This window comes from Pseudorasbora parva, chromosome 14 (assembly GCF_024679245.1).
Source record: "Pseudorasbora parva isolate DD20220531a chromosome 14, ASM2467924v1, whole genome shotgun sequence".
NCBI classification, from domain to species: Eukaryota; Metazoa; Chordata; class Actinopteri; order Cypriniformes; family Gobionidae; genus Pseudorasbora; species Pseudorasbora parva.
In genome coordinates this window covers 37,012,007-37,036,480 of record NC_090185.1, presented here as the reverse complement: position 1 = coordinate 37,036,480, position 24,474 = coordinate 37,012,007, and the positions used below count along the sequence as shown (strand labels likewise).

At 37.2% G+C, this 24,474-nt stretch overlaps 1 protein-coding gene across 2 annotated transcripts in view; it reads right to left on the bottom strand.

Moving 5' to 3' along the window:
- The window catches only part of ip6k1 (inositol hexakisphosphate kinase 1), a 75,754-nt gene extending 52,030 nt beyond the window's left edge, over nt 1-23,724 (bottom strand). For both annotated transcript variants that reach the window (XM_067416341.1, XM_067416343.1), the window contains exon 1: nt 22,886-23,724. The gene's annotated coding sequence lies outside the window, so the exon portion shown is untranslated. The remainder of the gene's footprint in view (nt 1-22,885) is intronic.
- Nucleotides 23,725-24,474: the final 750 nt, after the last annotated feature.

The window sequence follows — 24,474 nt, the reverse complement described above, 5'->3', positions numbered from 1 at the left end:
GACTGATCAAGTAAGCTGCAAAACAACCGTCCCTGATCTCAAAGCTCAGAGCGGGATATACGACTCATTTATCTTTGTGGAAATCTAGTCATTTTTATTGCTTTCCACATTCAAGGGCTTTTGTACTCTTAACTTTTAATGCGTTTTTGCCTTAACAAGTCAAGCGCAATTTGTGCAGTGGTAAACCACAGCGGTAAAAAGCTGCCACCATCACGCCCCAGCTATTTGTCTGATGCAATTAATGTTGTGTTACTTTTGCAAAAAAGAAAGGAGGTAAACCATTTTTTTTAAATAGGGATGTTTGTGTAGCAGTTTTCAACTGATGGAGATGAGCTTTATAACTGGATACAATGCAACTGAGCTGACTTTTATTATTTGATGCTGTAAATATTCAATAAACGGTTCCAGAAGTCTACAAGATGGCGTGGGTACTGTGTTATGCAAAATCTAGCACACATTTTGGTGATGTTTTTGGTTACCTGATTTGCATCCAGTTTAGTGAACCGGGTACTAAAGCAGAGAGCGCCTGCAAACAAACAACATCATAACTGAGTGCAATTCAGTCTTAGATATTTCATTTATTCAAAAAAAATAAACAATTGTAACAATTGGTACCGTATAAAGTGCTATACATAAATGTGACTTGACGTGATGTTTTTATTACCTTTTTTTACCAGTGGCAAGTAATGTGAGAATTTAAGAGTATTTAGTTGTGAACTAAAAATAAAACTAAACATGTAGGCCTACACTCTTTTATCCAGCACATTAGCTATAAAAAAAAACCCTGTGATATTCTTATTATATTAAAAGACATGCCCATTATTTAAAAAGTCACGGCAGAGAATTATACGTCTGCATATTTATGTGTTGTTTATATTGTTATTAATATTTTATTTTGACCTTTCAATGTAAAAGCACTCGACGGACACGTTTGACCATTGCACTTGTGTCTTTTGCAGCATCTTATGCATGACGAAGTGGTCTAAAAGCGTGGCGCAATGACCTGCATTTTTATACTTGCTTATTGTATTTATATTATACTATTTTAGGATGGCTTTTATGAGGAGTACTCTATCCACAGCATTTAGGAATGTGCAATATATTCCACCATATCGATCATCCAAAATATTTTGTTCATGTTATCGACCCAATAAGTACATTAGGCTGATACATTAAAGCCGATAGATAATGTATTATTATTTACATCAGTAACATTTCAATTCAATATTTACATTTATTTGTATAGCACTTTTCACAATACATAATTACATATAGTTTCAAAGCAGCTTCACAGAAAATTTACAATTTAAAGTGATTTGTTATCAGAAGTTATGCATTTTAGAAATGACACTAGGTTATTAAGTTATTAAGAAATGACAAAGCACACAGTTAGCCAACAATGTATGATTAATAAATGTAATTAAAAATGACTTCAGGGCACTGTTCACCATGAATGTTTTGAAACAGAAAAATGCATTTAATTGCAACATGTGCCAGTGCAAGTCTGTCATATAGGCTATATAAAATTATAATGAAAACACAAACTTCAAAGAAGGTTGTGAATTATTTGTTCGCTGGTATTTTAGCGCGTTGTTATGCGAAGAGTGCATACCTTCATGACTAGCACAGTGAAGTTCGCTTGTGCATTCGCAACCTTTTGTGCAATTTTAAGTTCTAATATTATATTTATTTAGTTTTATCTGATTTTATGTTTGGTTTAGTCAATTAACAGGATATTAAAGGGTTAATTCACCCAAAAATCTGTCATTAGTTAAGTCAACTTTATTTATTTAGCGCTTTTAAAATGATGATTGTTTCAAAGCAGCTTCACAGTGTTAAACAGGACAATATTACAACAAAATTTCATTCAGCTACATTCGTTCTGCAGAAAACGGTGATGTTAACAGCTGCGACAATGTGGCCTGATCAGTTATATAGTTGATACAGTTAAATTAAGTAATTAATTTTATGTGGATATTTAGTTGAAAACTTGATTAGCGAAATTTTAGTGTCCCCAACTGAGCAAGGCAAGCCAAAAGCGACAGTGGCAAGGAACCAAAACTCAGGACATGATGGAGAAAAATAATCAAATAATCAAATAAATAGTAAAATAAATAATTAATTGAAACCCTCATGTCGTTCCAAACCTGTACGACCTTCGTTCATCTTCAAAACACAAATTAATACATTTTTGATTAAATCCGAGAGCTTTCTGACCCCTCTATAGACAGCAATTTAATAACACTTTCAAGGCACAGAAAGGTAGTTAAGACATCGTTAAAAAAGTCCATGTGACTCCAGTGGATCAACCTTAATGTTATGAAGCGACAAGAATATTTTTTGTGCAAAAACAAACCAAAATAACGACTTTATTCAACAATTTTTATTCTTGCCCGTGTCAGTCTCCTACGCAGTTTACGTTACAGGGCAGCTCCCGCGTCGTCATCGGCTGCCGTAGAGCGGTATAGGAGACTGACACAGGCCAGAATTAAATGTTGAATAAAGTAGTTATTTTTTACTGCCTTTCTGTGCCTTGAAAGTGTTATTAAATTGCTGTCTATGGGGGGGTCAGAGAGCTCTCGAATTTCATCAACAATATCTTAATTTTGTGTTCTGAAGATGAATGAAGGTCTTGCGGGTTTGGAACGACATGAGGATGAGAAATTAATGACAGAAATGTCATTTTTGAGTGAACTAACCTTTTAAAGCTCTCAAGTTTACTGGTGACCATCGCATGCAGCTCAAACTATTGCACATCAATAACTATGATTGGGACTGTTATAATACATAACATTATAAAGAAAACACAATCGTAATAAAACATTGTGAAGTCTTTGGGTTTATTTGCCGTGTTTTAGCGTGGCATTACAGGAAGAGCGCGACAGAAGTTGCACATTCTTGCACGTAAGTTAGTTTGTGTCATTTTGTGCAGATACAAGTTGTATTATTATGTTTATGCTGCATATATATCTGATTAATCTCATATAGGTTTCATGTTAATTAATCCTCTAAGCGTTTTCGTTTTCAGTGTTCATTCGGCTCTTCAGCTTCAGCGCGTGCAATGTTTGAAACGGTAATATGAAAGATGTTTATTTTTCAAAAACAAGAGACTTTTGCTTTTGTAATCAGGCTGTCAAATTTTAGATTTATCTGCCAATATATTGGTTACAGGTTTTCAAATATAAAGAATTATCGGTATCAGCCAAAATGTTCCCTATGCATCCCTAACAGTTGCTTAAATCAGCTTTAAGCAACCTCAAAGATGAACTGTAAAACTTCAGTACCACCAAATTGTTTTTCACACACCTGTCTTCCAATGATCAACATTTGTTGTGACGTTATTATACTCTAAGTTGCAGTAAAGATGCCCAATCACATCTAATCAATCACACATGTATAACAATCTCAGTGAGTAATAACAAGGCCAACCACTATAGTTAAATATAGTTTCTACTTACTGAATACGGGACTAGATCCAGCAGAAAAACTGAGGATGCAGTCGTGTTCATTCAGGATCTGAGTCCAATTTAAAGTTTAAACCCATGCATTCGACCCTGCATGCATCTTTCTGCATGCGTGAATGTGTGTCGATAGACCCGGAGTCACAATATTTCAGTCAAATATATTATATCTCATTCCAAAACACTCAGCAGCAGTTCAGCGTCTGGAGAAAATACATCTCAAGGTCGGATCTGTTTTGACACAATAGTGGGAGTGGCTCAGGATGAGGAAAGCTCAATGGGGAGGAGATTGAGAGAGAATACAAGTGTGAGACAGACACAAGGAAAGACAGGTGACCCTACTAAGCTTCTTTCAATGACCACCTGTGTGTTTGCAGGCAGGGTTGGGTAGATTAGAGCCTTACACCGACTGCTGGCTGCATGCCATTATATGGTTAATTTTAGCCCTCGTCACGACTGAATTACAAGGACAAAGTATGAATCAGGGCTGCCATCAAAGGCTGGGAAGATAATCATGGAGCTAAAGGAGGTATGAGGGATCAGATCCACTCAAGCTGTTTAATAGCGTTCACACCATAGCATACAGCTTTGATTGGGAAATATGAAGCCACAGTTATGTCTCGTTTTCACAGAGCGCTCCAGTACAGTACGTTTCGGGACGGTAAACCCTGATCCGGCTTGCGCTTCCATCGCCAACATTTCCCTAGTCTCAGCCTCAAACGTCACGGTTTAAGACATATGGCACACTTATCTGGCAACACTTCATGAGTTTCGAAGTCGTCATCTAATTGGTTTATTTCCTCAGGATGTCAGCAAGACGTTTGTGTTGCATTCTTTAAAGGGGTGGTTGCATGCAATTTCACTTTTTTAACTTAAGTTAGTGTGTGATGTTGCTGCTTGAGCACAAACAGTATCTGCAAAGTTGCAGCACTGAAAGTTCAATGCAAACGGAGATATTGTCTTTTAAAGTTACGGCAGTTTATTGCCTACAAAAATGGCCGGTTTGGACTACAACGAGCTTCTTCCTGGGTTGGTGACATCATAAACCCTTGCTAGTCTCCGCAGATGTGACTTCTGCCCGTAATGGGAAGGGGCGTGGCCTATCCGACAACCTGTGCTTGGCACTTCAGCCAATAAAAATACAGGAAACTACATTTGGCCATCTAACCAATCTAAGACCATTGAGTTTTTCATAGGGATGGGCTTCATAGAAGCAGGAAGCAAACGAGCCGTTCAAAGGACAGTGGAGACAGCGGTGTGGAATAAAGGGAGAATAGAAGAAAAAAATATGGCGTTTACAAAAAAAAAGTATTAAGACATGCAGACTGATCTCATAAAATGGCGTATGTATGACATGCCAATTCGTATTCCATTTTGGCGTGCTATCAATAAATGAAGCATCTCGTTCGGCATGAATTTTATGTTTTGGCTGCAAGGTAACGTTTAATTGTGAACCTATTTATTTTGTAAATAAAGCATCGTGCTTCACTCGTGTCATAATATTCAGAATACATACAATAAAAAAATATTTGGCTGACCACCATCGGTGCTACTGAGCCGATGTACTTTTTCGGTAGTAAAAACTGCCACCGTCACAGCCTTATTTGCAAAGGTATTGCATTTCAACAGTATTTAAAAAATGGCCCTGTAATTTAAAAATTTTCTGCGAGAGGCAGTTTCACAAACCACATGATTGATTCAGCATTGGTGAGTCTTCTCTCTGTCTCGGTCACACAAAACGGGCGGCAAACTTAGTCCCGCCCACAACAGGTCGGGCGGTTCGGTCTGGCCTCGTTCCATAGAGGAGTAATTATCCCCGAACAGAAACTGTTCGGACCAATGAAATCATCAGGGCGGGCTTTAGACGATGACGGACGGATGATCGACAGTAACGTAATCATCACGTCATCAAAGGGGCTTGGGTTGAATTTGTTTGAATCCTAAACGGAGAGCTTGTTTGTATCTGCATTTCCCTTCACTATTTCTCTCAAAAATGATGATGATGTTATTAAGTGTGTATCATTAAAATCCTTAAAAACCTGCCAACTACTAGCCCTAAACAATAGCTTCTCGAGGGGGTTCTTCGGGGAAAAATGCCATTTAGGGGGGTAAAATGTGTGTTGTTTGGCAAGGTTGCCTGCTAAAAATCGCACTCATGGGCCTATATATCAGGTAAAAGTCGCTTCAACCCGCGGACATAGAAAACAACCCGCGGAAAAAAAACGCAGACTTGGCAACACAGTGCAGTTGAGCTCTGTCTGTTGACATTTGACAACTAGCGTCATGCGTCGCTCCGTTGCTCTGATTGGTTGTAGGTCTATCCAATTGAGGTCTTTCCTGGTTGAGTTGAAACACGCCCCATAATCACAGCCCAATGGAGCAGCAGACTCATATTCTGACTAGAATTGAGTATGACCACGTCAGGCTAAGTTGACAGAATTATCACACACAATTGGCCAGTTTTGCATCATCACTAAAGTTTATCATTTGCACGACTTTTCAAATCTTACCAATTTAAACATTTAAGCAATTTTAAACTATTCGGAACTTGTACGATCACTGAGAGATAAAGCCGCATCACAAACAGCTTGTGAGTAAAAAACGGTTCTCTTTCACGAATTATATTAGCCTGACAAGCCAGACCCACATCAAGATGTTTGGTCTGGAAACTCTCCATTGACGGCTCAATCCGAGGGGCGGATAAACGGTTGTCTTTCAAACTCCCTCTGCACGCGATAGGATAGCGCTACAACCAACCAGAGCAACGAAGGTAAAAAAGAGCTCGCTGACAGATTAAACATTCGCCGTATCCGGTCGGCTAAACTCCGAACACATCTTCCCTTTTTAAGAATGACTTCAGTGCCGTTCTTTGTTCTTTTCTCAGAGAAAAGCTTAACTCCAAGTCTTCCAGGATCGCGGTCAAAGCTGATTCAAACGACCGCCGCCGTTCGCCAGTTTCTGTGTTTACTAGAAGCACGCAAACGCAACTCGGCCGTCGTCATTATGGCCCCGCCCACCGACTCTATACATGATGTGATTGGCCCGTCCAGATTCTGAGGAATTCAGCTCAGACGTGTATTGAGAGTTCCTAGACGACACTTGCGGGCAAATTAAATTTGCTGCCGCTAGGGTGCGTCTAGATTTCTAGGCTAGGATTATATCACTTTAACAGTCAAATACACAGAAAATTATGTCAAATTCTGGTCTTAGTGTGTATCCTCATAAACACGATCTGTTATATATTTTATATATATATATATATATATATATATATATATATATATATATATATATATATATAGTGTGTATCCTCATAAACACGATCTGTTATATATGTTATATATATATATATATATATATATATATATATATATATATATATATATATATATATATATATATATATATATATATATATATATATACGAACACACCCTTAGATACATCAGTCAATTTATTGGTTAAATCAGGTTTCAAATATTAGGAATGATTGGTAGTGGACAAAATGGTCATATTAGTTCATGCCGAACCAGCAGTGCATTGTGGTCCACTGATTCTCTGATAACAGCTTCATTGATGCTAAATGCAGGTGAACATATTGTATCGCAGCGTGCTGCTCACTTGTAGTGCAGGCACGGGGTGGCGATGTGAAGCCATTTGCGCATTGTATTGAGAAAGAGAAGATGCGACAGCACTGGGTTACTCACTGTTTTGAAGCTTTAAAGAAATTGAAGTCTCAGAAATTTCTCAATTTTTTTTGACATGATACTTTGAGCGCTCGTCGCTCGACTAGTCGAGACTGTTTTCCAAGATGGCGCCTGTCCGTAAACGTAATGTACTGTCTTTATAAAATATCTTCTTATTAAACTGTTTGTACACTTACAAAGTTCTCACTGCTTCATTTTGCATGTAGGGACCCTCATTATGCTGCCGTGTTAGTGTGAGGCTATTTTGAGCCTTGTTAGTGGTATTAACTAGCGATTTAAAGGGGGGGTGAAATGCTGTTTCATGCATACTGAGCTTTTTACACCTTTAAAGACTTGGATTCCCATCCTAAACATAGACAAAGTTTCAAAAACTAATGTTGGACGTTTGATGGAGTATTTCTGTGTTAAAAATACTCCTTCCGGTTTCTCACAAGTTTCGGCGAGTTTTTTTCGAGTATGGGTCTATTTGACGTTAAATAGAGCGGAAGGTCCTTGTATGGGCCGTACGGGCTCTTCTCCCGGAAGGGTGCGCGCGCGTCACTAGAGGGAGAGAGAGGAAATGCACGCTGTAAACAGTCTCTCAGCTGCAGATCCAGTCGTCCGTGAACACATATGTGGCGCGCCGTGCTCCACTTTATTCCTATGGGTGACGTCGAGCGACTTCAGCACTTCAGCACAGCATTCTGGGAAGGCAGCGCTGCATTTGAACCGATTTGAACGCAGAAATGACGGGAAGCTTCAAGGCATCGCTTCAGTCGCGTCGCAAAGTGGATTTCCACGGTCACTGCTGTCACAGGACTTCACCAAATCATACCAAAGAAGTGTGTTTTTGACAGAGCTGTCCTGCTTTGGAAGATGCCGGTGAGTAAATCAACTTCAAATGTCTCTGCTATTGGCTACCGTCGCATGAGTAAACATCAGTAAACGACACGATCGCGTGCTTCGTCATTCAAATGCGCTAACGGTTACTCCATTGTTGTTCTGTATTACGTTACACTATTCTGACTCTGACGTGCAAAACCGTTTTGCTTGCTACCTCTAAGGTCTAGTCACATACAATAGTCCATAAACCGAATCATGTCCTCATAAACTGCACACAAAGGCCCCTAAATACAGTACATACCACAGAGATGGACATCCTGATGTTGCCGTTTCTCCTGTTCAATTTATTTCAGCCTCAGATTTGATTCTGGATCATTATCTGTATTAGCTGAGATAGATGGGTTTCTCCACGCTTGAGGACGTCACCGCTTTGCGCGCACTCGTCATTCTTTAGCTCCGCCCACACGATACGCCTCCAGGCGCTCGGTTTTTTCCGGAAAGACTCGGTACAGCCCATATTTCTTTTATAAATATGATAAAACTAAAGACTTTTCGGAGATATGAAGGATGCAATACTACTCTATAGGTACTCAAGATTGACATGAGATTGACTGAAACTGAGTGTTTCACCCCCCCTTTAATTTTACTTACCCTGTGCCCCATAGACAAGCGTTATAAGCTAATCTGTTTTTAGAGATAAAACTCTTTACATTCGATTTTCATGAAAACGCATCCCAGAGAACGATCTACTCGCTAACCATCTGTTAATTACCCCTAGGGTCATTTCTCACCGGGGTTGTCCTTTAAGTTAAAGTTAAGTTAGTTATTTTGACAGATTGTTAAGTTCTTTTTGTTTCTGTGCCAAATTTCGTAACATTCCTCATCAAATAGCAAATTACATTTTATGACTGGATTCCTTCCATGTTGTGGAAATCATAGGGTTATTGCAGCACACCATGCATCGGTTGCAGCTGGACGTACACCTGGTTGTAAGGCTAGGCTGGACGTGAAATGCGTTTTTAGAATTAATACCGTTTCACCATCTAGCAGTATTTGAGACTAAATCTCACGCCTAGCAGTGTAAAGTCTTGACTTGTTCACACAAAATTAGTTTCATGTCTGTCATGCCATTTGGATGTGAACTGCAATGTTCATGGTTATTTTGTGCAACATTAAGATTTCAGAATAAGCAGTGTGTCATTTGCTATAAGGTATATGCATCTAGTTCATGCCTTTAATGAGAAGGATCAATAAATAACCATTTGCATGCTTACGTGTCTACGTCATAATAATGTAAAGGGAGTTCAGATATAAAAACGCTGACTTGGGTACCATTTTTGAGCTTCCCAAAAGCACAGTAACCTAAAGTAGATCATACACACCATTAGTGCCAATGGTCTCTATAATCTATCTGCACTTATGATAGTTTTGAAGAATGCAGCTGAGATTACAATCTCTGGTGCCTCTTAAGAAAGAAGAACCTCCCTGCATAAGTGCATGTGTTTAAAAATAGTCCTGTGTTATTAACATTGATGATTTGTATCACTATCTTAAGGCCAAATTACACAGGATGCAGTGAGTGTATTTTAAGAATATTGTATGTATATTTTACATAACATTTTTATTATCAAAGTTTTTTGTTTAGTTTTATCTTTTCTTAGTGTGAGCTCCTTGTACAGATAATAAGGGGAATTTGGTTCCAGAAAGGGGTGATGATAACAGTCACTAGCCCTATTCGGACTGGATTAGATTAACATGGGGACGTGGACGTGAATTATTACCATTACGGACAATGTCAGTGAAGTTGACTTTTACTGAGACTTTTACCTTCTGTAAAAAGGTCCGGAAAAATGACCTCGGGAAATACTAATCCCGTTCGAATAGAGCCACTGTAAAAATGTATGGTAAAATTCCGTCATTTCCGGTTTAAACGTTTTTTAAAATGTGCATTTTGCGAGCATGGAGGTGCTTGAAGCATTCGGTTGCGTGATAGGTGTTGGGACAACTCTGTGGCAAACCTCCAGTATTTTCCGCAGATCATTTAAAGCAAAAAGAAGATCAAAAGCAGCGGCACAACACTTATTTTAGCTCTAGGAAAGTGTCTATTACCAACACAATCCAATCAGAATCGTTAGACTGGACCTTACTGTTTATTAAAGCACACATATATAGCCTGAGACGGAGTTCAGACTGGCGCTCATGTTGTGTTTGCTCATGTGATAACAGCAGAGGTTACCGTTGTGCGTAAAGCGAGTTACTCCTCCCACTTCTGCTAGTTTTACTGAGATGTCTTAATCCTGTGCGAATTGACCATTAATATTACAGACGTCCTGAGGTAAAATGACTTTACCCAGACGTCCCCATGTTAAACTAATCCCGTCCGAATAGGGCTATTGACCGCAAGATGTCTGAGCAGCTGATGGAATAAAGACATGCTTTTGTGTGACTTGCAATGCCTTTTTAAATCAAGTTTTCCATCAAAGTAAAAGCTTAATATAAGGTACAAGTGCTTGCAAAGACTTTTTGCTGTGTTCAAATTTGGTCACTGAAAAGGGTTCAAAGCTCTTCATTTTGCTTTCAAAGTGCACCAGATTTCATTAACCAGGTCCATCCCCAATAGTCTCACAAAATCCTGTGGGAAAAGCTGTTAACCTACATTAGTTGTGAAGTGTACAATATAGTATGTGAGTTACTATGATCTCATACTTTGCTCAAAGATGATGACAAATGGCAGTTTTGTACCTGATGTTACATTTACATTAGGGCTGTCAATAATAATGCATTAATTACTGGGTTTAATATTTTCCATTTAACGTGTTTAATAATTGTGTTTCAAGCTCCGTCTGGCTGCCTGCGTTTGATCCTCAATGATTAAGACATGCAGGTGTAAGTGCAGAAATGAGTGTAAATATTTGCAATACTGACATTGTATCGAGAGTAGGGCTGCACGATTAATCGAAATCGAACCGCAATAACGATTTGGCTTGTCTGCGATTATGAAAGCTCAAAGGCTGCGATTTTAATTAAATAAATAAATGCCCAGTGTGTTAGCGAACAGCGGCTCTGTCATCAACGCTGCTCCGTCTGAAAGACTGCGAGTTTGAGTCGCTTATAACGTGCGTTTGAAAAAGCAACACGAGTCAAAACATCTTCACAAACTAGTGAAGTGTTCATAAACCTGTTCAACAAAAGACAACGTTTAATAACAGGTTTTACCTCACTTCATATCGTCAGTCGAGTGTGTGTGAGCTGATGTGGCTTCTCATCAGAGTGAGGCAGACGATGCGTTATTTTATAGTATTCTATGTCAATCAGCACTGCATTATAATACACTTTATTATTATGAAAATACCCTTGACGGCTTGAAGAACTCAAATACACCATATTTTACTGCAGTCGTGTTTATTGTCGTCATGTTTAATCAAAGCGTCTCTATCTTCTGTTAACACTGCGTCAGCTTCCCATCCAGGGTTGCCAGGTCCCAGAAATATTTCTAGCCCAATGACAACTCAAAACCCGCCCAAATGGAATGAAAACTAGCCCAATTTTTCAGTGTCCAATCAGATTAGACAACCACTGGATTCCGATAAAGGGCTTACAAATAAGTAAACTATATATATATATTATAAAAGTTTGGAGTTTGGAAACTTTTGGTTTTGAAAATTGATTGTTTTTAAAAAAGTCTCTTCTGCTCATCAAGACTGCATTTATTTGATCAAAAACACAGCTAAGCAGTATTATTGTGAAATATTTTTACAATTAAAAATAACTTTTCTATTTTAATATATTCTAAAATGCAATTTATTTATGTGATTCAAAACTGAATTTTCAGCTGAATTATTCCAGTCTTCAGTGTCACATGATCCTTCAGAAATCATTGTAATATGATGATTTGCTCCTCAAGAATTATTTATGATTATTATCAATGTTGAAAACAGTTTTTTTTTTCAGGATTATTTAATTAATACAAAGTTCAAAAGAACAGCATTTATCTGAAATATAAAGCTTTTTCAACTTTTTAAATGTCTATACCTTCACTTAATTAATTTTTAAGGCATTACTTTACATTTTAATATTTCACAATATTACAGTCAACATTACTTTTTTATTTTTAATAAAATAAATGCAGCTTTGGTGAAGATACTTATTTTTGTGTGCGTGCGTGTGTTTTGATTGTTTTCTTATTACAAAAACAATCAAAATAGTCGATTCCAAAATTGTGTGTACAGTTTACAATCTCAGGGCTGTCTTCATTTAGACATATGCTAGTCTCTTCCCCAACCTTCTCATGTGGTGCTGAATAGATTTCAGCAGTAAAGAGAGAAAGCATCCGTGGTGATGGTTTTTCTCCATTTACCTGACATTTTATAGTGCTGCTTGTTCATCCACGGACAACCGAACCGATGCTTCAACCACCAAAGGCATAACTCATGTGACGGGATGATGCCTGATTTGTGAAACGCTCAAGTGACGCGTCTACTCACGTGCAGCGGTTGTTAGTGCCAAGTGAATTCGTTCCCGGGGATCAATACCCACTAATAAACCGTTCCATTTTATTTTTTCTTTGGCTCTTTTATATTGTTTCACGGCCGCGGTACTTTTTAATTGTAGCCCAAAAAAACGCAACCCGTGGGCGCCGTAATTTTTCCCGCAACTCCTTTTTTAAAATTTTTCTTTTTTAAAGCCCAATTGTGCGGGAAAACCGCGACCCTGGCAACTATGTTCACATCATGGATTTCCTGAAAACTAACGTCAATTACTTCTCTGAGGCAAATGTGGCGTTTTCAGCTTGAAGGCGCCCTCTGGCATTCAGTATGAATTAAAAACTTTTGGGTAATCAATAATAAGAAAATAATGCTTAATACATTTTAAAACTTAATAAACTTTAAAAATTATACATTTGTTGGACAATCTATGCAGCAAGCAGCAATTACTGAACCCCTGGTGCACTCTCAGAAACCCTGATGTAATGAGCTAAGAGCAAGTCATCCTGTGGCTGCCCTCTTTAGCAAACACACACTCCAGATGGCTCTGTCTGGAGCCGAGCCACAAAACACAATTAAGCAGAGAGAATGCTGGTCTTGAATATTTGAATGCTTGTCCATCTGATGCAGAAGGATTGGTCGTTTGATTTCAGGGGCACAACGGATTAGGCAGGTAATCAAACATAATGGTCATGGAAAACATGACACTGTGTAATGCGCTGGCTTTCAACCTCTATTCACGGGTCAACTCAAACATGTAGGCTGAAGGTTGTGAAACTGTTATAGATACTCCACCCAAAAATTCTGTCATCATTTACTTGCCCTAATGTGGTTCCAAACCGGTATGACTCTTTTCTTCTGTGGAAGGAGAACAAATTTGACATTTATCAAAAAAAGAACATGTTTATGTTCCCATAAAGAAAGTCATGCAGTTTTGGAACCACATAAGGCGGTGTAAATGATGACAGAATGACCATTTCTTTGAAGAATATTAAAACACTGGTATTTCAAGAGTTCTCCTGTAGCACAAAACTGGGTTGTATCTGCAGATCTTTGTCTCCGTGCTGACGTACCTGAGAAGACTGGGTGTGATTTACAATGAAAACTGCTGTTTCAGCAAAGAAAACGGCCCCAAAAAAGTTTACATTGACGTTGTCGTCAACACACTCTTCTTTACCGCTGGACCTTGTGCCAAGATAATATTGAAGAACATTAAAAATAATAATGAATATGTTGTGCATATATTTTAGGGCTAAACGATATATCGTTATCGTATCTCTAGAGATGAACTTTCAAGATATTAAAAAGCAACGATATCGATGATATAGATTTCCCCTCTCCGCGATCGCCCTGCATACAACTCTGGCAGTCACAACTAGGGCTGCAAGTTTTCAAGTTTTTCATTAACCGTTAACCAAGGCCCTTAACGGTTAATACTCGGTTAACCATAGTGTGCGTCAGGGTTATTATTTTTAGTTTATTAATTTGACGACCGCCATCTCCGTAGTGAACGCGCCTATAGAAAGAAATGCACATCATGGATTACATAATCAGAGAGTAGCCTATTTCTTTTCATTTTAAATTGTTTAAAGACATTTCAAGCTTTCTTAAGATATATTTCATGTCTGTGAGGCGTACGCTGAGTTTTAGGATGAGATGCACTCCAGTTCACGAGCAATGCAAGTGGCCGCGAGGGCGCCTGCATGATTAGGGCATTAGTAAAATATGCAGCCGAGAATGATTCACACAGCGTTTGACTCGCGCGGCTGAGCCTCTCCCGGCAGAGAGTTCAAGCATCTGTGGACTCGTTCCTTCAGCTCTGGCCATCTTGCTTTCAGTCCGCGATTAGCTTTGTTTCGTTTTCTTCATTACAGTTAAAGTAACCTCTGCTCTTCGCTAGTCCCTCACAAGTTTCTAACTTCAAACTTTCTTTCTTCTGATCCGTTATGCACAGCGCGCGCGGCTCCCGCTTTGCTTCTGCCCTAATGCGACTTATAGTCCAGTGCGACTTATGTTATTTTCCTCTTCATGACGCATTTTTTGACTGATGCGACTTATTCTCCGGAGCGACTTATAGCCTGAAAAATGCGGTAAGCACTGCATTGCAATACTTGCATTTTGCCCCGTCACTCTCAATTTTAGGGTGCGTTCACACTTGTCATGTTTGGTTCGATTAAAATGAACCCTGGTGCGATTGCTCGGTTAGTGCGGTTCATTTGAACATATGTGAACGCTGCCATCCGAACCCTGGTGCGCACCAAACAAGCGGACCGAGACCGCTAAAGAGACGGGTCTCGGTCCGCTTCCAAACGAACTCTGGTGCGGTTCGATTGATATATGAACGCAACACGGACCAAAGACATGTAACCGGACGTAATGTCACAAGATGCGACGCATAATGCAGCTGATTTGACGATGCGGAAAGATCGGTGTATCCAAAATGAGTAACTTTAACGTTAGAGGGCAAACGTAGAGCAACGAGGAAGAGCCTCATCAATATTTGGTCAGACGAGCATGTTTCGAAAATGCTAGAAAAAACACACAAAAAGCAAACCTGGCTCTTCTCATCAAAGTTCCTGTGTTGCCCATTATTAGCAGGTACAGACGACGGAACGGCCGTCTCTTTTGCATAAGAGTCGCCCGTCTCTTTTCTGCACAACGGAGGAAATCCTGCTGCTGTTTTGAATGTTTTGAACATTTTATGAGCTCTTCATGAGTTCTCAGCGGGTAAAAATAATGCCACACGCATAAAATGATCGCGTTTAATCCGGCACACAGCGTTGTTTTGAACATTTCATGAGCTCTTTATGAGTTCTCTGGTAAAAAATAATGCCATATGTGTTACACGCATAAAATGATCGCGTTCAATCCAGCACACAGCGTTGTTTTGAATGTTTTGAACATTTCATGAGCTCTTCATGAGTTCTCTGGTAAAAAAAATAATGCCATATGTACACGCATAAAATGCCCGCGCGTGTAATCCGCACATAGCATTGTTTTGAATGTTCGGTAAGCGAGCTCCTACGTCATATAAGCCGACCAATCAGGTTGTGAGCGTCTCCCTGTGCCTTTGGTTCGGTAACTTTAGGTTTGCTGTTAAAAATGCCCGTGTGAACGCTAAGCGGACCAGGACTATTATGTTTGTTTTTGTTTTTTGGTCCGGACCAAACGAACCAAACTAACCAAACTACAAGTGTGAACGCACCCTTAAAGTGCTCTCACGCTGTACTTTTCTTTGCCCACTTCATGTTAGAAAGCTGGTCATGACTTCTTCTTGTGGATATTACAAATGTCTGGGAGCGCTCTGGCGGTCTCTAGTGGTGCAAAAATATATTACAACTAAATTAAAAGCACGTCATTGACGCCACCTAACGGAGCAAAATGTTTCACTCGGTTACGCAATTTTTAACGGTTAATCGGTTAACCATGGACACCCCTAGTCACAACAAACATCAGTTTTACGAGTGCCCTTCAATACACCGCTAAAGCCAGCACACACACACTTACCAGGAACGTGGGAACTATATTGTGGGGGGGGGGGCTTGATGGTGACGCGTCATTGCTCGTCACGGGACACACCGCAACAGCGCTGAATGAATGATGATCTGCTTTTATGTCATTTTCCTTTTTTATTCAGAATATTCACAAATGTGTTAGCTGTGGCATGAAATATCTGATATTCTGATTGTCAAATACATGCAAGTGGAAGTATACTGTTGTTTAAACCCCTTTATAACGATGGCGTTAGTTGAGCTGTATGCGCGATGGGCGCCGCCGTGTTAGTTTGTGCCGCAGACGCAGTTCAGAGAATCAGATCTGTTGGATTTACAACCCCTATGTTTACAACACGTGAATTCATCCACTTCTCCCGAAATACTTAAAAGTAATAATAATAATAATAATAATGCGTTCGATTTATATAGCGCTTTTCAAGGCACTCAAAGCGCTTTACATTGAAGGGGGGAATCTCCTCAACCACCACCAATGTGCAGCATCCACCTGGAAAAGTAAGCGGCTGGTGAACTGGGAATAGAATAAACACTGAAGTTACTTACACAATGTGAATCTGATATGAATAAAACGTGTCGAATTATAATGAAAAGGATTATTATTACCTCTTCCATAGACATCAGTGTGTATTTTACAAACTCTACATGTATTGTTTTTTTTAGTACTTATGTGAATTTATATGTTTGAAAACTAAAATAAACAGTATGTGGTTGAAAACACAGAAAAGTTGTGATATATGACAGCTCTGAGCGCGCCTGTCTGATCGTGATGCACTTGATAATTCGCTCCAGGGACCAGTCTAGACTGATTACATCTGTGTGATCGTACGTGCGAAAGGCTTAAAAACAATACATTTCTGACACACATTTTTGAAATGTAGGCTTAAATCTTTATATTTTTCTGAGAAATGCTTGGTTTTCACCGAACACAGTCATATCGTATTGTATCGATATCGAGATATCTGGCATGAAAATCGAGATATGAAATTTTGTCCATATCGTTCAGCCCTAATATATTTATCAAAATGCACATCTCTAAAGTAAATTTTTCTAGCTGACTAACAAATTTATGTTCACTGGATGTTTTTTTCTGAGGTAAATGTGATGTTATGTGTTTACAAGCTGTGTTAATGACGTCTTTCCGTGGTTGAAAACATTGATTGAGCGATCACATGAGCCATTATATGGATTTTAGTCATTGTAATGTATCTTCTAACAAACCTTGAGATGTTCATTCGCATTTATTTTGCGCTGTAACTGGTATTAAAGCAGAGATGATCAGTTCATGTGATCTCTCACTCTCACACCACATTAAACAGCAGCAAAACGGTACATATTTAAAAAAAAAATGCAATATTGGATGCAATTTAATATCTGAGACTTTTTTATATCAAAAGTAAGAAAGCACAAAGATTATTTTGATTGTTCCATTCATTCATCAACTGACAAAAGGATGACTTATCGATTTTGGGGATTTAAGAATCAATATCGGTTAATTAAAATGAGAATAAATTACAATCCAAATCCCTAATAAGCAGCGAATGAGAACTCATCTCAGTATATTAAATATCTCACACATTAAATCAATCAGTGCCAAATTCCAGAGAACGCATCTGGTGATATTAAACCACAAAAAGCCCTAAAGTACGAATTCTGCGTGTCTGCGTGAATGAATGCCGCAGACGTGTGGCTAAAGGTATAAAAGCTTCTCTTGCTATATGCAGTGTTTTTGCTCCTCTGTTTCCCTCAAATAAGCAAGGAGGAAGCACCTTTGGCGATAGACATGATTGTAATTGAGCATAAGGCCCGTACGGTCCGCCATGCTTTGTTTAAATCTTGCTACCACATATGATACGCTGTTTTTTGCATGCATATGATACACATTTTATGGCGTATTATACATACGAACCCCCCACCCCACTACCCTAAACCTACCCAAGAGAGCGTGCCATATATACGCAATAAGTGCGTATCATATGCACGCCAAAATGAGTTTTGGCGTATACTTTCCACGACATTGCACACTCGTACTATTTATACGCATTTATGTGTGATCGGGTTGTTTGGCGTGACATTGCCTGGAGTGAACGCTACAGCGTTTTGAGTTGTAATTTCCAGGCTCAAAAACGTGTCTGGAACGCGGCAGCATAACACTAATGTAATTAAAAATAAAGTTTTGATCATTTTTATTTATTAAGTAATAATCAAAAAAAAAGTTTAATTAAATTAAAATATAAATTAAATTCACGTTTTATGTCTTTACTTGATTACCAGAAAATACACAACACTATAAATATATATATGTACAGCACAGGCCAAACATTTGGACACATTACTATTTGTAATGTTTTTGAAAGAAGTTTCTTCTGCTCATCAAGCCTGCATGTATTTGATCAAAAATAAAGAAAAAAACAATACAGAAAAAAATGAATATTGTGATATATTATTACAATTTGATATAATTGGTTTTCAATTGATTCTACTTTAAATGATCATTTATTTCTGTGATCAAAGCTGAAAAATATTTTTTCATAACCTGTGATACTTTTTTATAATACTTTGATGAATAAAAAGTAAAAATTTCAAAAAAATAAGCAAAATGTTTTAACAATATACACTACTGGTTAGTAGTTTGGGGTCAGTCTTTTTTCTTTATTTTTTTTATTTTTTTAATAAATCAATAATTTAATATAGTGTTAAATTGATAAAAATTGATAGTAAAGGAGATTTATATTAAATTAATTTGAAAAAATGTTTTTATTTTAAATAAATGCAGTTCTTTTGAACCTTTTATTCATCAAATATATTAGGCAGCAGAACTGTTTCCAACACTCATAATGAATGATAAATAAATATCGAGCTCTGATCGCATTCGCCCCCGCTGTAAGGCATTTGGGTTGCGATTAGAACGCGATTGGCAATATTTTGAATTTTTTATTTTATTTATCAGTCTTTTGTGTGTGTGTGTGTGTGTGTGTGTGTGTGTGTGTGTGTGTGTGTGTGTGTGTGTGTGTGTGTGTGTGTGTGTGTGTGTGTGTGTGTGTGTGTGTGTGTGTGTGTGTGTGTGTGTGTGTGTGTGTGTGTGTGTGTGTTCCCACATTTGGATATCATGTGGTGCAACCTCAAAAAACCCCAATGAGTATCAAGTTTTTTGTATTTATTTTTATTACAAATTTCCTAGTGACCTTTTGTGGGAATCTTGTTTTGTTTAGGTGGCCAATTCCCTGCCTGTAAATTTTGAGTGAATTTTGAGTGAGTGTTGCGACCACTGCAGAGTATTTTCCATGATAGATATATGTCCTAGATTGGCAGTTATTGTGCTTTTATATTTAATTGATGTTTTTTTTAATATATAAATTTTATTATTATTTGGAATAGATTTTTATCCAATTTGGGTCATTTACAAACATTTTTAGATGGTTTATTTTTAATCTGTGTACAAAAAAATACAAAAACAAATTTGAGCATTCATTTTATTTGAGTAATTATGAATTTATTATTTATTTATAACTATTTATGTCTACCGATTATTTTACCAGATGTCACTGCAAAGCAAAGAAAAAACGCCCGCCATTGGCAGACACAGCGTGTGAACTCTGACCCTGCAGCAAGAGCAGAGTATCTTTCCAGGAGAATAGGAAAGTGTGTTTAAAAAAAAAAGCTAAATGAAAACTATAAACAAAGCAATATGGAGTTGCTTTTGTGTGTTTTCAATACATGGTGGGAATTCATTTTTTTCTTTAACATGATAATTTCCTGTCATTTATCATCGCTCCAAAGTAAACCTGAGCCAACCTCCCACTACTCTAAACTGAGCAGCCACACCGTAAAAAATCCAACTTGTGTTTTGTATGACAAATTCAGCTTTTAAAGTTAATTCAAATATTTAACATGAAAAAAGTTGAGATAACTCACACAAAGTTTGTACAACTATTGACCCTAAGTTGAGAAAACTCAAAAATGTTCTGCAGCTGGTTGCCTTAAACTTTTAAGTTGTCTCAACTTATTTTTTTTTATTTTTTTTACAGTAAGAGATTGGGCTTCAACATTCAGAAATAGCTGGGTTTAAAAAAATGCCTGCAGTTAACTCCATGTGCCGCACTTTTTGAATTGGAATTGAAGATCGAATAATATTCATTTTGCGGAAGTGTAAGGTAAGACAACCTGCATGTTCTTTAAAAAAAAAATGTTTAGATTGTGTAACTTTTCGTTTTTTTGAGCGCCATTGCAAGCAGTAGGCTAGTCTATATCAGCCTGCCTCAGCTCATCAAAAATGCCTTGGTGGTAAAATAACTACTTTGTTTTTAATGTCAAAGTAGTTATAGCCTATTTCGTTTTGTTTCCTTATTAAGTTAATTTAGAAAAATGTTTAGAGCATTTTTTTGTTTGTTTGTTAAATTAAAGTTTTAATTGTTTTATATGATGACCAAGCGGCCAGCGGCCTCAAACCAACTCTTGACTTGTCTTGCCTATATAAACTTTAATTTAACACACAAAAAATTGCTCTAAACATTTTTCTAAATGAGCTTAATAAAGAAACTAAACGAAATATAACTATGTTGACAAAACTGAACTATTTTAATGGCTGCAACAAGGTAAAATAAATAAATTAATTAATAAATAACACGGGCTCCAGCCAGACTCAGGCTGAGAATTTTGATAAACTGTCGGTTTTTACTAAGGAAAATGACTAAAATAGTAACTCACAATGACTTGGATAAGTAACTTTAATCTGATTACTGGGTTGGAAATACTAACACGTTAGATTACTCGTTACTGGAATAAAGTAGTAAGATTAGAGTAACGCGTTACTGGCATCACTGGATGACAGATAGTGCTATGGCAATAAAATAAAAAATGGGTTCTTATCTGATAAATCAATCATCAATCAATCAACTTTATTTATATCACGCTTTTATAATGATGATTGTGTCAAAGCAGCTTCACAGTGTCAAACAGGATAATATTGCAACAAAATTAGATTTGGCTGTACAGTCGTACTGGAGAAAACAGTGATGTTATCAGCTTATTTTAATTTATCATAGAGCGACAATGTTGGCAGATCAGTAATATATTTTATAGAATTAAATAAGACCTAATTAATTAATTTTATTTGTATATTAATCAATATGCATGACTAATCAATTCATTAAAAAAAATAATTGGCCAACTGATTGACTACCAAAATAATTGTTAGTTGCAGCCCTACAATTCGCTTCAGAAGGCCTTTGTAAACCCCGAGCTGTGTGGAGAACATTTATAATGGATTGATGCACTTATTTGGGCTTCAAATGTTTGGCTGCCACTCACTGCCATTATAAAGCTTGGAAGCGTCATGACATTTATTTTGTTTTTATCTCATTGTATTCATCTGTAAAGAAGAAAATCATACCTAGGATGGCTTGAGGGGGGAGTTAAAAAAATTGGGGTGAACTATCCCTTTAAATCAACTTAACACGTCCGGTTCATTGAAAACAACTGAAATTCCAGCTGACATTCCCAGATGACCTCAGTGAACAAAAATCCTCTCAGACTAAAGGACATCTCAAGTTACAGGTGATGTCATGACATGAAGGTTTAGGATTTTACACTCCTCATATCAGATTTCCAGATATCTGACTGACTGTCTCGTAAAGGATCAATAATGCAGCACCAAGGGTAGTTTATTTCAGAAAGTGGCTTGTTTCATTGCTTAGATTCGTTGACATTCGTTGACTATACTTGTGTGTAGCAACATGTAGCTATATACCTTCCTATAACGTTTAAAACTCAAATGTGACCCTGGACCACATAACCAGTCATAAGTCACAATGGGAACTGTGTGGCAACAGGCAACAATACACTGTATGGGTCAAAATGATCGATTTATCTTTTATGCCAAATATCAACAGGATATTAAGTAAAGATTGTGTTCCATGAAGATATTTTGCAAATTTACTACCATAAATATATCAAAAATGTATTTAGTAGTAATATTTGTTGCTATGGAATTCATTTGGACAACTTTAAAGGCGATTTCCTCCATATTTAGAATATTTTTTTTTTTTTTTATTCAAGATTGTCAAATAGTTGTACCTCGGCCAAATATTGTTCTATCCTAAACCATACATCAATGGAAAGCTTTCAGTGTATAAACCTCAATAAAAAATAAATAAAAAATACTCTTATGACTGGTTTTCTGGTCTGTGGTCACAAACGTAACTCTCCAATACTAGTGACAGTATTTCAGGTTAAACAATACTGCATGGTGTCTTCTCAGGGTTAGCCAACATTAGCATCAACATCAAACATCCAGCTTGAATCAAGTCTTCACTGAACTTCACTTCAATTACTCTTACATTGAAATGTCCTTGAAATACTGCAAAAATTGAAAACAAACATCTCCAAGGCATTGCACACTAAAAATAGCACCCATTAATCGTCAATGAAGTGCGTGTCATAATTACAAAAGATCATCAAGCAAACAATTCCTGCTCATGTGCATTTTTAACAGCTTTACAATATAGACAGACATGAGAAAAAACAGACACGCACATAAACACACACGCAACTTTACACGCAAAGATGAAGTCACGTTTCTACCCCAATGTGAGTCTTATGTAATAATACATTCAGTACTCATCATCAACGTAAGCATCTATTATTCACACAGGGATTATGAAATATATAACAAAACGATACATAAAAAATATGTTCACAAATAAACTCAATATCTTTATGTTATTATATCAGTGACCTTTAGCAACCATCATGTAACTTAACGTTAATAACATGATCATACATGTGCTAACCACGCATTACATCCCTAAATAAGTCATTAAACGTAACAACAATAATTACAAACCTTTAAAAACAGATAATGACAGGAAACGAGCATGAGGTCATTGTATTTATAAACATACCTGATGTCAATTCCTCCTCAAGGAAAGCCGTCTTGTTTATACCTCGTCCTTCTTTCACGACGATCTGATATATGTCCTTATTAATACGCGAGGAAATAAATAAGTGAATGTTTTGGTTTAAAATCCTCCTGATGTCCTTCGCGTTAGCACGCCGGCTAATGGCTTCAGCTGTGGTCAACTAACCCGATTTAATATGATCTAACTACACTATCCACTGACCATCTGTATTTCAAAACAGTAAATAAAAACCTGATGATAATGTTAAGATGTCACAGTTTTACTATTTTATCTGCTTAACCCCTTTTCGCTCGTCTAGTGTGCGGATGCTAAAGCTGATGCTAACCCACATAAACAACAGAACTCGCAAAACTGTTAAAAAAAATACCACCAGATTTAAAACAAAAAATAATATTTGAAATAAGGAGCTGAGAAACATTAACTGGCTTATTTACTTTAGTTTAAATGCTGAATAAATCATTGGTTAATATCTCATCTCGTCCGTGCAGATCTGATGGATAATCCTGAGAAATTAAAGTATTTAATCTTGCAAATAAAATCATAAAACTATCGATTCCCTCTTTATCTTTAGCTTTATCTGTCACTAACAGAGAATGTATATATAGATATTTAAGGGACTCTCGTTTAACCTGGCCTCTTTTTTCTGTAATAAAATAAATCTCATCAAATAAGGTGCAATATCGTCTTATAAACACTAACTAATTATTATACCCGACTAGCTAGTGCATTGATTCGCATTTAAAGCCTTTTTCTCGCTAAAACACACACTGAGTATGTGCATGCAGACGCCTGAGATACTGAAATAGTAGCACAACTGACAGTCAGTCAGACTCAGACTCCACAGCAGGAGCATCGCACACTGCCCTCTACTGATAAAACCACCACCACCTCTGTCGAGACTCAAACTTTATTCTTGGCATCGCCATCGTCTATATTTACACACGCTACATGTTTATAGACATATACACGCAAAATAAACGAATAACAATAAGATAACAATTGTGTTTCTCTATACAAGAATTGTGGGGGAGCAGCAGATCCTTATGTGTCACATTCCCTATATGGCAAGCCTTTTTGACTTTTAATCATCACAGGATATGAATTATTTATATAAAAATGTAATTCTCATTAGTTAAATGGAGTCTTGAACATAAAAAACAAGACAAACCAACAAATTAATATTATTTAACATCCTAGCTTTTTACAGAGAATATTTAGAGGTAACCCCCTTTGTAATCGTTGACATTTTCATAAGTAACTGTAATTTAATTTGACATTTTTATTCAGTAACTGTAACTGATTACAGTTACATTTATTTTTTAATTAAATTCCGTAATTTTGTTACATGTAACCCCCCAACATTGACCAAACCAAATGATCAAAACACAAAAAGAATACATTTTTGTGAACAATGTTGGGGTAAGTTACATTTAAAAGTAACACAATATTGTGTTACTAACTAAAAGTTACTTTTACGAGAACTGTCAGTCAATAAATGGGAAAACAAAGGAAAATACGGTACTTATCTGAAAAGTAATTCAGATATTTTCTTGTAAATCACTGTTAGCCTG